Below are 19344 nucleotides of genomic sequence, written 5' to 3'. Positions count from 1 at the left end.
AAGCTGATTAATTGAAATAAACAAACCAGTTAAAGAAAAACGGGAAAATGTAAAATAAAAAAACAAAACATGCAATAAATAAATCAATAGGCTACCATATAATAAATTGTCTTTGTTTATATACAATCTGTATTCATATGTATCATGCTCATATGTATCAACAATGTTGACAATTTTAAATAAAAAACATATTACATTTAATAATCATGTAAATTTCTTGCACCTGTCATAGATGTCTACATGACGTCTAAAGAAATTAGCCAGTCCAAAGTTCAAATGTTGAACATCATATTGACGTCCAAGCCATGGTTGGATGTCCAAATTGTGGACCTAGTTGGGGCATTGTATAGATATCAGAATTGGTCATTGACAGATGGACCCAATATTGACATGATCTGCACGTCTATCTGACGTCTCTGTATCTATTAGACCATCAAGTGCAGTAAGTGATCATATATTTATGGACATATCAAAATAAATATCAGCATGAAAAAATGAAGAAAACATAATTTTTACAATATCTTTCTGTAAATGATATTTCAAATTATCTAAATTATTATTTAGTGTTTTAATTAAGTATTTGAAAACTGTGGCACGATACATGTTTTCCGCATTGACTTAGAAGGAAAAAAAAACATATGAATTTGCTTGATTTTGCAATTACATAATTTTGAGTATCAGTGGACTGAAGATAGTTTCTGCAAAACATGAGTGTCATCTCTGTCCTCCAGAGAAATATGCCTACTTTAATAAAAACATCACACAATATTGACTGACAAAATAAAGACCTCATATATCTATAGTTGGATCTGACCGAGGCTGGCCATTTGAGAGTTAAAAAGCAAAATCCTTAAGTAAGTGCTGTGCTGTGTGTTGCCAGGCTTTCTGCCACCTTGCGGTTGTTTCAGTTTTATAGTTCAGTATAATCCATTTTGGATTACCACTGGGGTAATGCTCCTACGATTAAAAAGGATTTTCCCTCTAGGGTTTTAATGAGAATCTCAGCAGTATTTGTAGTGTTGAACGTCCTCTGGTCTCTCTGTCAAACCTGGTGCTTTGCATGTATGTCAATCCAAGTCAATCCATACATGTGTGCTTATGGATGTGCATTTCTCTCCTTGTGTGCAGCCTCATGCTTAAATTTTCAAATGTCTGTTTGCATGTGTTATAAACTGTTATAAACAACTATCTATCAGAAATAGAATTTGGATTACTGATGAACTGAAAGAAATATGAATAGTGAGGAAGGAAAAAAATAACACAATTAAAATGACTCAGTGTAATTTGAAGATAATTTGGTTTAAATACATTAACATTATTGTAAAATATGTTACTTAATATGTTAGCTGATGGTTTATTTTCTCTTTTTTAGTAATTATGTCTTGTTTATAGGCAATACACCCAAAGTGTACTGCTATGATAATTGTGCTTAATCCAGATAATTATAGAAGATATTTTCCTAGAAACAAAATAAAAACCCAAAACAAATAAATTATTGAATAGTTTTTATTTTATTAAATCGTAATAACAAAGTAAATTGGGATACAAGTTATTCAACAGTGGCTGAAGGCTTTATAAAAACATTACCTTACAATCAAACATGGAGTGTTTTAATAGTCAAATAAATGAATATGGAAAACCCTGTCCTGGTTACCAAATAGTTTCCATCCTGGCAACAATCAGGAGTGCCTAAGTGAACTCTAAATGAGGTAAATACTACACTGATGATGGTCGTTCTGTGCGGCGGGGGGCATCTTGTATCCAGCAGTTCTTTTTCATATTCATGGACTCGGGATTTTCCAGTGGGAAAGGAGGTATGTATGTAATTTTAAGAAGCAGAAAACTGATAAGGTATTTATTTATTCATAATGGGGAAAAATGTTTTTTTTCTTCTTCTGAAATGTCTGAAGGGGATCTGACCTTTCAGAGTTTGTAATCTACATGACTTTCTATCAGCTTAAAACATGTGCTGCTTTGGAATAGGTTCCTCTGTCTCCCCTCCATCCACATGCTCTTGTCTAATGTTAATAACAGTAGCTGTGGATTGACAACAAAGATCACAGGACCTGGATCAGAATAATCAGACGTAAGGTTTGTCTATAGGTTTAATAATGTAGAAAGTGTGAAACTGAAGTAAAAATATACTTCGAGGGGGGGGGGGAATCACAAGCAGAGAGAAGTGGTCAGATTGTCCTAGATGGAGGAGGGGTGTCACTCTGCAGGCATGCTTAATGTTGCTGTACTGGTTTGATGAAAATTCCAGACTTGGGTACTTCATTTAGAAGTGCTTTTTAAAAAATTGTTGTATAACATTAACATGTTCTATTCAAGGAGAGTAGAAAAGCACTATATAAGAACTAGTCCATTTAACATTTAACATTTTTTTTATGACCAGCACTGAACACAAGGCTGCGATCGCTTCATTTTTTTATTGCTCATACATAATTGTGCTTTTCTGGTGGCTACTTCAAAGTCTAGTAACTCTTTTCTCTTTACATCTCCTGTGTGTAAGTGCAGGTGTTGTTATTCTCCTTTCCTGACTCTTTAGCTTTTGTGATGTTCATACATACACACTTTTTGCCCTTGACACTTTTTCTCTATATGTTAGTGTGCAACGACAAATCACAGGAACACCACTGCCCACTTCTGTCTCTGCACGTGTATGTGTGAGTGTGTGTGTGTGTGTGTGTGTGTGTGTGTGTGTGTGCACCATGGCTTTATAATGGTGGCAGTAAGGTAGAGGGTGCATGTATGCCAGTGTGTGTGGGTGTGTGCATAGGTGGTTGCATGTGTGTGTTTGCCAGACTGGCCCCAGGGTCCCAAGCCATCACGCTTTATGAGGTATGGCAAGGTGAGAGCAAAACATCTGCTAGCCCAAAGAAAAGCCCTGGTTTGGGACTTGTACTGGGTTTGGACAGTGAACACATACACACACTTACTCACATACATTTAACTGCTTTAAAAAAATACATACTTGCCTGAGACACACTGCCAGAACCTTTAAGATACACAAGCCTTGATCTTAAGAAGCAACACACCATATACAAGCAAACCTCCATACATATTGAAGCACACTTAGCTAATACAATAGACATGAACACACACAAAGTCCTCTAAAAAAAAAAGAAAGCGAAAAGAAAAAAAACAATTCTGAAGCAGACATGAACATCCTCCTCAGGCTTTCTTTTTTGTGATCCTCCCTTCTTGGCTGCCTCTTTCTTCCTTATTGTAGTGTTTCCGTCATGTCAAGGGCATTGGAACAATCCCCTAGTACCTGCCATCGTAGCCCCCCTCCCCATTCCTCTATTCCTCTCTTCCAGCAACCCCTCCTGTCTTCTCAGAACACCCCGGAGAGGAGAACTGCCATGTAAGGTCTAGTGGAGAGAGGATAGACACAGAAAGCATTCAGACCGCCTCTGACATCAGAATCACTGAACCTGCCCACATCTATTCTCCCCAACCTTGTCTGTCAAACTGCCTGTCTGTATGTTGTGTGTGTGTGTGTGTGTGTGTGTGTGTGTGTGTGTGTGTGTGTGTAGTTCTGCCTTTTTAACCCCTTTTTCATGCAGTCAAAGTTAGCTGGAAAAGTAACTTTCTTCTCTCTGAGAAACTGTGATGGGAGATGTTCTTTCTTAGTTGCCAATAATGTATCAATAATGTAAATTTATTTGAGGTAGTGCTGAGGATTGGTTCATGTATATTAGTGGTACTTATAGCCTAAAACAGTGACATGTAACCCTATAGCTCCATCTATTGGGATAGTGTATTATCATTCTGAGCTCAGGCCACCTTTAACTTGTGCTCTATGTCTGTTTGATATAACTTGGAAGCAATGGTTGAAAATCTGAACAAAAACATTGAGACATGTCCAGTTCTCAGCTAAAAGAGTGCCATGACTGAACTGAAGCCATATCTTGTGAAGTAAAAAAGGATGCTGTCATTCTTTTGCTTTCCAAAAAGCATTTGCCTTGTATAATATGCCTTGTCAAGCACCCCTGAAGAGGTTTGGCTAAATTACAGTCATCGGTTGAATACCGCTTGATATTTTCCATTTTAACAGCAGCAAGTACAATTCTTTTCTGTCTTCCACTTGGCCTCCCTTCCCGTCAACATTATTTGTCTGCTCTGTCTGGCTTGTAATTGTAAAACACTCCAAAACAGTCTGAAAGCGTATAAACAAATGGAAATAATGCCCTTTCTTCCGACTTAAATAAAGAAATGTAATTCCAGTTCATACTCACTGAATTTCAGTCAGGATAACAACATAAATCACAGCAGACACTAAATCAACCCTAAAGGTTTAATCAGTCAGTCAATTGCAGGATCTAATTAAAGGGAAATGGTGTTATTTTCTTGGATAAGTCTGAATTTTTTACATCTTTCAGCTTTGGACATAATTTGTTCAAGGTATGATAAAATGTTTACTAAAAAAAAAAGAACAACAAGATCAACTGTCCAAAAGACGTTTATTAATGTTCCGGAACACCTGAACACAAGTTTACAGTTATCTTGTCTCACCAAAACACATTATGTGTATCCTTAAAGCCCATAAGATGTGCAAATTCAGGGGAGAGAAGAAATGGATTCAGCACAAGTAATTACAAATATTCTAAAAAGCTTCTCTTGTTGACATAACTGCTAGCTAGCTCTATTGCTTTCATTGGTTCATCCATCTTCTTGTAGGGTCATGGTTAGGCTGGAGCCCATCCCACCTGTCATAAAGCATGAGGCTGGGTGCACCCAGACATAAGAGGCAACCATACAAACATTGACACCTAAGGGCAATTTAGAAACACCAGTTAACATCTTTGGTCTGTGGGAGTATCCCAGAGCACCTGCAGAGAATCCATGCAGATAAGGAGAAATATGCAAATGCCGCGCAGAAAGGCACCAGCTGGACAGCAGATTCGAACACATGACCTCCTTGCTGAGAGGCTACACTGCTAATGGCATAATACTATTATATTTTCTTGTTGATTCTCCCCAGCTGCAAGTAAGTGAAATGTCATGAAAATTGCACAGCCACAAATTTGTACACATTGTCAAGTAAATGTAAACCTCACCCAAATAATCCTTGTAAGGGTTAAAGATTTCAAGAACAGCTCTCAAAATTTGCATGCGTTTTCTCATTTTTAGTCTTGTTGCCATGTTTTGAGTGATTGGTGAGTAGAGCAGGGTAATATGACCAAAAATATTTATCACAATATACATTTGAAAATTTGCGATAACGATATAACTGACGATATAATTGACACTAGACAAAATACTTTACAACTCCACAACTTTATTAGTGCAAAAAACCCCATCAATGTATTTTCACTTAACAAGCAGCTGTTTTTTATGTGCATTAAAGTTATATAAAAATGTAACAGTGCAAATTCCTTGCTGACAGTTTAACCAAAAGGCATTTCCAGGGAAAATTGTCCGACACATCCCCAGCATAACCATGTATAATATCCACAAAATTTAAAAAGAGGTTATACACACACAATACGGTAATATTATGTTGAGGCACAGTACGTATCACTCCGCGAGGCGCCTGCCTACGATAGCCGTAATGCTCCGACAATCCAATAAGCTGTGCGGGTTTATAGCTTAGCAAAGTCGTACTAAAACATTTGACAGATTTTCGAGCGCCGTGTACCACATAAAATCGTTTCGAGGTCAGTAAACACAACCAGAATTCATACATAAGGCACACGGGATTATAAGGGGCACTGTCGATTTTCAGAAAAATCAAAGGATTGATTTTAAGTGTGCCATATTTTCCAAACAACACGGTAATAACAACAGCCTGCTAGCATGCTCTACCAAAAATAGTGCTTTGTTGTGTATCTGACGGACGAAAGCTAAACCAGTTCCACACCACTGAAGTTGCAGCATTTTTACAAACCAATTCTGAGTCATCCATTTCATTTAACGATCCACTTTCGCTCTTCTTATTCTGCGTCGCCGCCATGTGCGTATGTAAACATAGGCACTGCGCATGCGCGTTTTACCCATATTCTATCGCGATATTTCATTTTCCTATTGTTGCCCAAAATTACACCGGTATTACCATAAATGGTATGATATAGCCCAGCCCTATTGGTGAGTATGATATTATACATTACAGAAGATTGAGGGACTGAAAAGACATCAGCTTCCGGGATACTTCTGAGCATGCTGTGGTGCATTTAGTGGAATTGCAAGCATTGTCTTGGGTGGGTACGATCAGCTCCGGTGGCTGCACTTGCTCCATGCAGTTGTATATGCTATATTTCCAGGGTAACAAGACCTTTCTGTATTTGATGGACTAGTACCATCTCTCTGGGGTGTAGCCCGCCTCTCGGCTGATGTCAGCTGAGACATCAGGAACTCCTTCCTCCTGCCCCATGCCACCCTCACTACCCTAGTTAGATAAGCAGTTCAGAAAGTGTATGGCTGGAGCTTGCCTAAACATCTGATTAGTTCTGTATTTAGGAAGGAAATTATGCCTCTGGAGTGAGTGAAATTGACTTCTCATTCAGCTTAAATTTATGGACATGGCATGTTAATATATGCTATCATCTTCACATAGCATGAGAGCGCTAGAGTATACGTATGCAGGAAGTCCCTAAATGTACATAAATAATTTTTAACATTATTTATTAGGAAAAAAAGCATTTTGCACTCATAAATATACACTGATTAGTGTGTAATTATATCTTCCAACAATTTAATGCATTCTCATAAATTTAGAATTAAGCTATTAAAAGTACATAGGAGTGGGCACTAGTTTATGAAAGCACCAAAGTTTCTTTGAATATAGTGGTTGAGACATTGTAATTCCACCTAATCATATAAACACACGTAGCATGCCTAACCCTTTAATTTAATGATCAAAAATAGGTCTTTCAACCTATATATTAATTTGTCCATTTTCTATTGTTTTTTTTCCTTCTCCATCACTGTTCTCTCTCCCACCTCATCCTCCTCACCTCACCTTCTCTCCTGACTGGAAGTCAGGGTCAAACAAACAAAAACATGCATAAAAATGCTTATTTATTCGTCATTTTCCTGTCTCAGGAGCTAACAGGGAGCGGGCTAAACCAGCCGTCCCCAACCTCAGGGCCGCGAGAGTTGAGGCTCAGGTGTGAAATGTATGGTTTTCAGGGTTTTTAATCGGTTTTCAGCGTTATTTTGTTATCGTTTTTATCGTTAACTCGGTTTTCCTGGGTCTTTTCAAATTCAAATTCAAATTTTATTTGTCACACACACACAACCATATGACATGGGGGTGAAATGCTTGTAGCTGTACAATGCCCGACCATTAAATGACAGAAGAAAAGTTTTACAATATTTACAATTTACAGTTTACTACAAAAATTTAGAAATTAACTTAGGAATTTACAGTAAAGAATGTGCAAATAGCAGAAGAGATTATAAAGATAAGGATTATAAATTATAGGAATTATAGGATTATAGGGAATGTGTGGTGGTGCGTGTGGTGATGTGTGTGAGAGTCCAGTCTTATAGTGACGTGTTTGGGAGAGTCCAGTCCTACACGTGTGTTATGAATAAATCTTCTTTTTTTCGGTACTGGTACTAGTTTTATTTTGTTGTATTTATCCGCGACACCTTAAAGGCCGGTCCGTGAAACTATTGTCGGGCATAAACCGGTCCGTGGCGCAAAAAGGGTTGGGGACCGCTGGGCTAAACAATAGCAACCCCTGGTTATAAGCTAACATTATGCCAGCTAATGGCTAGATCGTCCTAAAATTCACACCTTCCCTCTGATAAACAGTTTGTCTACATTTTCACATCGCATGACAGTTTCTTTGCTTTGTAACCAAGTCCAACAATGTTAGAGCCACCAAAGAAAGTTTCACTAAAGCTGGCTAACAGCAGCTAACAATACTAACTAACAATACTGGATCTCACAGCAGAGGCGATTCTAGGATCAGAGGTTTGGGGGTGCTAAGCACCCAGAGAGCTGCCCAGCCAGGCAAGATAAACTTTACTTGTCACGATGAGACTTCTTCCCTGTCTCTGTCAGTCCCTGCATCCCTAAATGTCTCCAGTTGTCCCGAGTTCTCTCTGACAGTCTCCTTGGTGCATTTAAACCCCTGTTCCTCCCTGTCCTTGTCGTCTGTTGTCTTCGTCTCCATTATCAGTCATCAGAATGTTACCATCTCTGTGCAAGTCTGCAAATTTCTTTATTAAATCATAAGATTCCTAAATTCATCAAGTCTCTCTGTAGTCGTCACAAAACATGACATCACTGTTTTGTACATTTTAACACAATTTAATCTCCACATTTGTGAAAGAAAAACACTTTTTTGAAAAGTCTGTAACTGTCAGGGTCCTGGGACTGGGCGACCTAGGACCCCTGGGCAGTCATGGACCTGTATTATTATTATGTATTTTTGGTGTCGTTCCCCCTTCTCTGTGCGTGTACATATGTGTGTGTTTTTCTGTGCTGTGCTAGTCTGTGTCCCACTCATATGTTTAGGCGAGGTATGGGTGTGTATGTCTGCGGGTGTGCCTGGAGGATGGAGCTCGGCCACCTGCAGGCTTGAGGGGTGTGGCCCTGCGGAGGGACTGGCCACACCCGAAGTCACACACCTGCTGCTGATCAGGCCTCGTCGGGGGAGCTACTTAGGAGAGAGTTGGAGCTCCCACCGACGCGGGATCATTTCCTTGAGGCTCCACGTTAGTCGTCCCGTTGATTGAGTTAGTGTATGCGTATGCCCGCAGTTGTATGTGTCCTGACGGCTGCGTCTATTGTTTCCCCGCAGGAGGAGCGTGGAAGACACGAGAGCAGCGAGCACCGGGGGGTGCTGACACGGGAGCGGAGAGCACAGAGACACGGACTATTCACGGAGAGACACGACACGGGAGTCTGGGAAAACACGGGGATTTATTGTTACTTTGTTGCACACTGTAAATAAACACACTGTTTATACATAGAGCACCGCGCCTGGGTCCTCCTTCCCCACTCCTTCCACGGTTTGCCATGCCATACCGTGACAGTAACAAAACCATCAAATCTGATAAAGGTTATTTTGCTGCCTTGCCATATATATGGTTCCCCCACCTGCCAAATCTCACTTCAACCAAAGCTTGGAGGCATATGAATCCAAAGAATTCTTTGAAACTGACTCTTAACTAGAACCAGTTTTCAGTTCCCATAACTAATTTTCACATCATTTAATTTTCTTGACATTTTTTAAACCAGTGCCAACAACTGTTTATGTTCCTAAAATGTTATTATTTGTTTGTTTTTTCTTCAAGCCAAACTGATTCTTGCATTTCACTTTGATACAGTGGGTTTATTTAAACCTTTGACAGAAAAGTAAGTATTGCAAAGTATCAAAGAAAGTAGTAGTGTATAATGCTGCTTTTATCTGAGAGGGTTCATGACCCCAGTTATTCCATACATCACTGAGAGTAAAATTATGTAAATAATGACATGTATACACACCCACATACTCTTTCTGTTATCCTTTGGTGACATATACAAGCACCTTTAGGAATCCTCATTCATGAAGAGTAATTAGTCACATAACCAAGTCGAAGACTGTATGAACAAGTGCTTAACCAGTTTAGGCATGAATTAGTGACTGTGAAATTACCCATATGAAGAACAAAGAGAAAAAGAGCAATCTGGGGTCTGACATAATGAGAAATAAAGACTTTTCAATAAACGGAGAGGAAGAAAAAAAAATGAGAGGGTGGCTTAAGGACTTCTTAGATGAATGTGCACCATGACTGTGCCACTGCAGTGGGCTGCCAAAGCGAGGAAGTTAAGTGGCAAATGCAGATTTGCTGTAAATAAGAGGCTACTTGTTACAGAAATTATGCAGAGGTGCGGGCATGTGTGAGTGAGAGTGTGTGATGCATATGTAGTAGCCATAATGGAAATCACTCAAAGCAGCATTTTTAACTCCGAAATTTAACAAACTGGGGGATAAGGGGTTCTCTCGTGCCAACAATAGCGACACCTACGATAAACATTCAGTTGTAATTTTTATACAATATTCGTTTCAGATTCAGTTTTTCTGCTACGCTCATACCACTCTATATCAAGTGTCTGCCATCAACACAGTCTGCAGCAATCTAGACAGGCTTTAAGGTAGACGTAACAAATTGGAGACAATAATCATTGAAGACTTTCTGGACAGCAAATTAGGCAGCACATGTGCAATGAGAAGGCATGAAGCAGAGAGTGGGAGGGGGGGCGCAGGTGTTGGGGTGACTTCCAGGAAGACAGTGGATAGAGAAAATAAAAATGAGAGCTATGTGAGTGAAAGAACTCAAATAAAAGAAAATGAAATATTGAGGTGAGTAAGATAATAAAATGAACAAAATAATCATTTAACCCAATACATGGGCACTTTTCAAAGCAATCCAATTAGTTTTAATTTTTAAGCCCACATCTTGAAAGGAAGGAGTTCAAACACATACATGAACACACGTACACTGGAAGAATGTCAGATGATGGCACATTGATTATTCAGCAGGCATCTGGTGAGCAAGCCCACACAATCCAGCAGAGTATGCAGGCCTGGGCCATTTGTGTGTAATATAGTAGTAGTAGTAGTGGGTATTCAGAGACTGTCTGTGCTTGCATGTGTATTCTGAAGGCTTGTACATGTCTGTGTGTTTATGTGCGCATCAGGTGTCTGTAGGGACAGCTGCTCCATAAATAAAATTATTGTGTCTAATTGGGGATTACCAAGTCATTGTGTAGCGGGGGAAACATAAGCAGATGTACAGGAGCCAATGAAGAAGGAAAAAATTAGTGTGCATCCACACGCATCAAGTTTCTATCCAAGTGCAGTCCAAATTTTAACTAGCTTTCTATAAAACTGGCAAAGAAGCAATAAAATTGGCAAAATTAAATTCCAGTTAATGCCTGTTTCCATGTTTGACTCATCAAGATGAACAGTTGGTGGAACTAACTCTCCTGTTGGGTGCCATTTACATCACTAAAGAAAAAGAAAGTCCAATAAAATAATGAAAAGATCAGCAGTTATAAATCTAAGAACTGCAAATCAGTGAGTAAATATTCCATTTAGGTTTATTTAAAGATGGGTATAGTATTCATCACTCCAAAGAGATTGTGTTTTTTGTCTTCGGATATTATTTTAAGATTAATTTACTATTCAAAGAAGAAAAGCTTCAGTAAATAGTAGAGATGGCACGATACCACTTTTTTATGTCCGATACCGATACCGATATCATAAATTTGGATATCTGCCGATACCGATATGAATCCGATATAGTGTTTTTTAATCAACAAAACTGTTTTTTAAATATCTTGCTGCATTTTGTATAAGTTCATACTCAAGTTTAAAACAACAAGTACACTAAAGCTATTCTGTTATACCTGTATGCAAAAAAATATATTTCATAGTTCAGCAATACTGATCAATCTAATAAACTTAAACCTACACCATCCTCCCTATTCTGGTATTTTAAAGAGTACTTAGCATAAATATTAAGCAACCTAACTAATAGGGTTCCAACTCCCAGCAACAACAAAAATAAATAAATAAAAAATAGGGAACCACCCCTCACGCTCCACCTCGACGTAATCAACCTTAATTTGATGCAGTGTGAAAAAAAAAATGCACAGAAATCAATTATTTTTCAAGAAATATTAAATAGATTCAACATCTTTCGTCAACAAAATTGCAGACTGCACAGATGGTACCTTCCCAAAGGAAAAAGTACTATAGCTTACTAGGGTATATATATTAGACTTAATAGTTACTATATACAGTAATTGACTTCTATTCATTTTACATCAAATTAAAACTTTGGGTGTCAGATAATTTTTTTTAAAAGCTAGACATTTTAAATGAGAATAAGAAAGAAAAGTATGTCTTTGTGCCCCTTTTCCCTGTTAATGCCCTATCGGCCCCCCTGGCTAAACTTTGCTAGATCCGCCCCTGCACAGTTACCAGCGTCAGCTACAAAAGATCCTGGAGTAGAAAGTAATATTAAATACATTCTAACAATAGCTGATCAAGCTTAAACGTGCTGCTGTTGTTCAGCCGCTGGTTTCCTCTTTCTGGTGCAAAGTGGGCCAAAAGCAACTAGAGACACGGACTCGCGACAGAAAAGACGATCAGCTGATCGTTAAGCAGTTTCATGATTGAAGTAGCAGCAGGAGAGGCAGTCGCTTGTTAAGCTTAACGCAGGAATGCTTTACAAACATTCAGAGATGGACTTACACACTTGCTTTACTTCTCTCGGGATAACTTTGTCGGAGATGAAATGCCGGGTTGCTAGCGAAGCTCCAAATGCTATCCAGACCACCAACAGGTCCCGCATGCCACAGCCGCTCTATCAGGTGATGCATACTGCTCCGACGTGCTAACGTTCTGAGGTGAGTTACGGCGTGTTGCAAGTTTTGTGAGGTGCTTTCGTGATATTTAATGGATCGGATTACATTTTTTATTTTTCTCCGATATCCGATCCAGTAATTTAGGTCAGTATCAGACCGATACCGATACGTAATATCGGATCGGTCCATCTCTAGTAAATAGTCATTGCACATAATTAAATTATGCCATTGGCAATCAGTGGCTGATCATTGGCAGCACTGGTTAGACATTTTTTCCCAAAGTTTTTGTTGTTTGCCAGCTTGGTGGTCTGTTTTGTTGTTAATAACTTAATAGGTGTTGCCTTCTTCTACTTTGCTGTGACAACAAACTGGAGGGGGTGGAGCCTATTCAAGGTGCCAAACATTAAAATGTCCACACCAATTTAGGGCCAATTTAGGATCAGCAAATCTTTTGACTGAGGGAGGAAGCTCGAGAACGTGCAGAGAATCCACGCTAGCAAAGGGAGAACAGGGAGTACTCCATACAGAAGGGCCACAGCAGGCCAGTGGACAACTATGACCAAAATAATAGAAAAGGAAAGAAAAAAGAAAATTAAAAAAATAATAATAATTCAGGTCATATGAACTTCTGAAACAAAAAAAAATGTACCCATCTTAAAAAAAAAAAGGATACCAACTACTGAAGTCCACAAAATGTGTACGAAAGTGTAGACAAACCATGTATCCGCATTTTGTTACTGATTATTGCCGAAGGACAAGAATGAGCCATGAATGAACATTTGTATCTATTTTAAAATGAAGAGACATTCACTATTCATTGTAATTTTAACTTGAATTCATTATAGATATGCTTGTATCTGTGTTTGCTGAAAATAGACCTTTTGGTATATACTACATAGTTTATAGTATCTCTGTAGATACTGGTTGATTAGTTTACTGTGCATTATACCACATGTTGCTATGGTATTCCAGTTTCTTTGATTCAAACAATTGTATTCTCCACTGCTACTCCCAAGAGTTTAATCTCTCTGTATTTTGATTCAAGTTTGTTTTGCCTGAATATTTGTGGTGCTTTACAGCCACCCTTTCTTCAGCTTTTCTTTGTAACATCACAGGATCAAAACCTTTCCTGAACTTTAGTACATGGCTGTGCTCGGATACACACAAACGTTTGTATCTACTGGAAAATGCCAAAGTATGAGCATGAATGCATAGAAATTAAATCTGGAAAACACACACACATACACACCTACATATATACACTTTTTTTCAGCACCCGCTGTCCCTCTACACACTTGTCCAACAGTCGCTGAGACAAATCACTGTGGGACCTGCCTCCATGTCTCCAAACAGCCAGTCATACATTACCTATCCATCTAAGTCTTGACAAACAGCAATGTAAAAATAACATGGCTCCACTTAAAAAGGCACCAGGGGGAACGGAGACAAGGCAGCCAAAAGCACTTCTGTTTATTTCTAATGGGACACCCACATAAGCCAGCAAGGCAGTGTTTTTCAGAAATCCACAGGGAGAAAATGTTTCAATTGGCTGCCATGATTGAGTCATTGGCTGCCAAGAATTACAAAAAAAAAATCGAAATTAGCCTTCAAATAAAACACTGAGACATGGCAAGATTATATGATGCAAATCGGTTGCCGGAGCAGAACCCTGAAAGCACATTTGACATTTTGAAAAAAATATGCTTGTATATTTTGCTGTCATGATGTTCTGTGGTTCTGATTGATTGCTTTATTGATCAACATTTATGGCACTAATGATTTACAGAAAAACTGAAATCTTCTACTCTAATTACTGTTGGCAAAAAGGGGCACCCACCTTGAGAAAAGTAGAACTAGTTTTGCTCTGGGGCTTGTAATGTCTTACTGTACCTTGTATTTGTGCCATTTGTTGTTTATAGTCAAGACAAGCAACACTCGATCGCATCTTTGTATGTAACAGCTTTTGGCGTATTTATTGCAATGCGTAAACCATTGTTTAAACCATCTGCTAAGAAACAGTTACAGTACTATGCTAGCTCTGAGACACTTGTCTCAAAATCTGTTTCAGTGTCATCCTATAACCTTAAGCCATGTAACATTTAACTTAGTTTAGACTACAATGTAAGACGAATAAAGCTAAAATGTCTTTACTAAAAGGTGAGATAATTTCCACAGGCATTAGTGCTGTCATTATCCATCAAAAGTAATTTTGAGAAAAAGCATTTTACAGACACATTTTTTTTCTATATAAACCTGTATTTTATAAGACCTAGTTGCTTGCACATATAAAAATAAAGTAATGCAATGATGAATAGGGATGGGTATCAAAACCCGGTTCGTGTTGAGAACCGGTTCCCACTGTTTCAATTTCTTGGAATTGTTTGCCATTTTTGCAAACAATTCCCTTATCGATTCCAGTTGCCCCGAATGACGTCACCCCGTTGCGGAGCGTCATTTTCCTGGCAGGAAACATGGCGCCTAAGCAGCTCAAACGCTCAAAAGTTTGGTTATACTTTACAAGAACGGATGACAACAGGGCAACTTGCAAATTAGATATTTCATTCATTTAAACACTACGAATATGCAAAAGCATTTGCTCACAAAACACACGATAACCTTAAATGAATGTTGTGTTTTTAATTCCGGACTCGTGAATCTCAACCCAGCAGCAGCGGTAACGTTTGCACGTCCTCTCCCGTTAATATGGCAGGTAAATAATTAACAACAGTGCATATTATGTTAGCGCGATCTGCCTTATTACAAAACCTGCCATTACTGTGCGCTGCATTTAGGTGACCATGATGAGAGAGACAGACAGAGTCTGGCTGCTTCAGATGCTGGCAGTTCTCGCTGCAGTCTACCGGTAGCGTCTCCTTTCAGGCCAGGATACACGAATGTCACCGAGCAGAGACTAAGTTTGTGGTAAAAGGCTTGCACCCATTTGCCGCATGCAGCAGATGCCCCCGATTTTCAGTAAGTGAATGTGTTTAATTGTAGGCAGGGAGATTACTGGATATCCTTGTGTAATTGCTACAGAATAATTTGTTATACTTTGTTATTGCTACAGAAGAATATTTATTTTATTATTTTACATTTACCATTTTTTTTCCTGGGGACCCTGTGACACCCCATTGAAGAGCCGTAGGCTGTGGATCTCTTAAGATCTCACCATGTTACTCCTAAATTTCTATCTTGAAGAAGATATAAAACAAAGTTCTAAGCTAACTGACCTTAGTGTTCTCCTTTTTTAAAAAGAATCGACAAGAGAATTGATAAAGAATTGAATCGTTAAACAGAATCGAAAATGGAATCGGAATCGTGAAAATCTTATCAATACCCATCCCTAGTGATGAAAAACATTGAACAATGACGTAGCAGAATTTGTGGAACTATCAATTGTGGTAAGTCATCCAGGTTCTGAAGCGTCAAAGCAGCCCTAGACCATCATGCTACCACTACCATGTTTGAGTTTTTATGAAACATTTGTTTTACACCAGATATAACAAGACTCAAACCTTCCAAAAAGGTACATTTTTGTCTTATCATTCCACAGAATATTTTCCCTAAATTCTTAGAAACCATCAAGAAGTTTTTTTTTTGGCAAATGTTAGATGAGTCTTTGTCTCTTTGTTGGTCAGAAAGATTTTTGCCTTGGAAGTCTTTGATGGACGTCATTTTTGCCCAGTCTCTCTCTTTTTATTGAATCATGAACACTGACCTTAACTGAGTCAAGTGGGGCCTGCAGTTCTTCAGATTTTGTTCTATATTCTTTTGTGACCTCCTGAATGAGTCGTCAGTGCAGTCTTTTCCCCATTTGTAGATAATGGCTTTCACTGTTGTTCACTAGAGCTCCAAAGCCTTTGAAGCCTTTGTAACTATTTCCAACTGATACATATCAATGACTTTGTTTCTTGGCTACTTCTTTAGTTTAGCCAACACTACTTTATCATATGTGCTTAATTTATGTGATTTTTTGATTTAATAGTAATCATACCTGGATGTAGCCTCACTGAGGGTAATTCCTTTTTCACACAGGACCATGTAGGTATAGTAGCTTTTTTCCCCTTAATAAATGAAATTGTCATTTAAAAACAGTATTTTATATTTACTCTGGTTATCTGTGATGATCATCTAAAAGATTTACAAATTACAAATACACAAAAATCTAAGAAAGTAGAAACTTTTTTTTTTCCACATATTTTTCCATTTTTAGGCTCGAAGCGTACTGTCTAATAGCTCCAGAGTCATATTGAATAGGTAAATATATTGATGCTATCAATATTCTCTGGGATTCCTATCAAAGTAAATATGCATATTTCTTAATGAATCAAACTTTCTTTAAAATTAAGGAACATTTCTTAAGTGTGCTGTGTGTTTAGCAAGGTCATCTCATTTGGTATAGAGTACACTACAAGCATTTGTGTGTGCAGGTCTCAGTGGAACCAAGACCCTATGGAAACACAGAAGCTTTTAGCACCTCTTTTCAGCTTCTGGTCTTACCACTGTTAATATTGCCACTGGGAGGAAGTAAAGGAAAAAGGTGGAGAGGAGTTCAGCAGAACAAGTAAAGAACTCTAAATGGATTTCTGAAGCACGCTGTCTAAGGACGTTGCAAGGACATGCTAGATATTGGTTGTGTTGGTGGTGTGGGGGGATTCCTTAGCACAGAGGAAAATAAACAAATGTTGATATACACAACAACTCCAGTCACATATCCATAAATAAATAATAAATCATACATATATTGTTATACTATTCATACAAGAGACAGCTCCAAAGCAATTGCAGCCTTTGAGAGTCTTTTCTGAAAGCCGCTGAAAGACATACTCTACGTGGTTTGTTGTGTAAACATCTTTTGTTTCGCACTGTGGATCCAGCATGCTAAACAGCCCTCTGCTAGTGTCTGACAACTTTCTAAATGAAGCTCATTATGTCCTCATTGATTTTTCATATTCCTTCTCACCGGTAAATACCCCCAAGGTGCTCCTCTTACACTCTGCCCTCCTGCCCACCACTGCACCCCACATCTCTCTCTTCCCCCTGCTCTCCCGCTCTCTCTCTCCATGGTATTCGTGCTATCTATCCATCGTTGTGCTGGTTTTTATCAGCTGCTCCCTGAGCAGCGGCAAACAGCAGAACACTTAAGGGAGGTGAACGGTTTCCAATTAGCAAAACAAATACCTCCACTCACTCTCACCCTGTCACATAGTGCCTCAGAGAGCTTGGGCGGCCATTACAGACAATTAGAATTTAATAAGCCCAATATGCTCACTGTACTAATGGAGAGGGAGGAAGAGACACTAGGAGGGAGAGCGAGAGATGTGCCCTCATCACTGTTATCTCTCTCCCTTGGTTGCTATATATTTCTTATTGCTCTAAATCCTCGTAGTTGTCCTGGCAGCTTGTTCTTATTTGAATAGTGTCAGGGCTTTCTGGAGTAATCTCAGTCACAATGCAGCGCTCTTCTCTCTTCCTCACTGTCTCATCAGTATCATTTTCTCACTCTCTTTTTTCCACCTCTTGCCCTGTCTTCTACCTCACACATATTTCTCTCTATTCTGCCCATCTCACTTTTCCTATTCACTCAATTATGTAATCTTCTCATCTTCTGTCAGTTCCTTCCTCACCCCCATTTTTTAACCCTCATTTCTCACCTGTCTTGCTACCCCAGTCTGGCTTTGTTGCACTTGCAGATATATATATATATTTTTTTTTCCTTTGCTTTTCATCCAGTTCTATTCATCTTTCTCCTATCTTTACTCTCATTTCACTCTGAGTCTATGCTTCGTCTCCTTTTGTGATTCTTTTTCTTATTCTTTTTGGCTTGTCCTTTCCTTTCTGCAATGCTTTTACCTTTTTCTCATTCTCTCTTTCAACCTCCCTCCAACCTACTATATCTCTGCTCGGTTTATGTGTCTCTTCTCAGTCTCCCTCTCTGTTTCATCTGTTTAGTAAGACCTTATGAAATGAGGTGATACAAATGGCATTTTATGGGGCTGTGCAGCACAACCAGGCCGAACACGGCAGGCAATCATAAAAGCCATTGTCTGCTGCGCATGCCACTTTTAATGTGTTCCGTTTGATTTAATGCAAGTGATAGTTGAAGCAGGAGAGGAGGTTAGGCCTCGGAGGTGAGAGTGAAAGAGGGAAAGGTAAGAATGAAGATAAAAGGGATAAAGAGAGGGGGTTAGACAGAAAAAAAAAAAGGGGGGGGGGAGAAAGTAAAAGAATGAGAGTAGAGAGCAGTATAGGCTGTAACTGGAGTCCTCCTTTCTTGGTTGAAATAATAAGGGACAGCTGGGCTGATATCTAATTTCTTGGGAAGAAATACCATTTAGGGTGAGAATGAAAATGGCATGCATGCAGGGTAGCAAGCTGAGGTAGAAAGAAAGACGAACAGACGGGGTAAAGTGAAATATTAAAAAATAAATGCAATATCCAATGCACAAAGTGATTACATTGCCAGAGGGTGGCAGAGGTGTGAGGATTCTGATGGCTTTTTTGTGCTTATAAAGCCGTTCATTTAAAAGAACAGGCGTATTTACATCCAGATGGGGACCTTGTAGGTATTACCTATACCCCCACCCACACCCCAATCTGGGAGAGATATGCGACAAGGGTAATTGCAAAAGGTCTGTCATTAGTGTACAAGATTGGAAGCATGATTCAAATTTCAGCTGCTTTTATTTTTCAAAGTCCATTTCTGTCAGTTAACTTGGAGGGGCAAGAGAGTGTGGGTGGGAAGGTGCTGCTGTTAGCAGCAGATTTCAGTGTACCTCAGGAGTTCAATCACACTCATGTGGATAAAATGCCAAAGACTGGGGTAAATTGATACATGGCTTTGGCACAAAGGTCAAGCCAAACCTTTGTGCTTACTATACGTGCACTCGTTAACAAAGAGTCAGTCTACCAAACAATGTCTAAATAAATGAGCTTTATAAGCCCTGCACAAACAATTGCAGTTTGTTTTAGAGTGGTGTGTTTTTTAATCTTTTGTCTTTCTCTTCCAGTAATTGTGGTCAGTGTAA

The sequence above is a fragment of the Astatotilapia calliptera genome, chromosome 6 (assembly GCF_900246225.1).
Source record: "Astatotilapia calliptera chromosome 6, fAstCal1.2, whole genome shotgun sequence".
Taxonomy (NCBI): domain Eukaryota; kingdom Metazoa; phylum Chordata; class Actinopteri; order Cichliformes; family Cichlidae; genus Astatotilapia; species Astatotilapia calliptera.
This window is presented reverse-complemented; position numbering follows the sequence as displayed.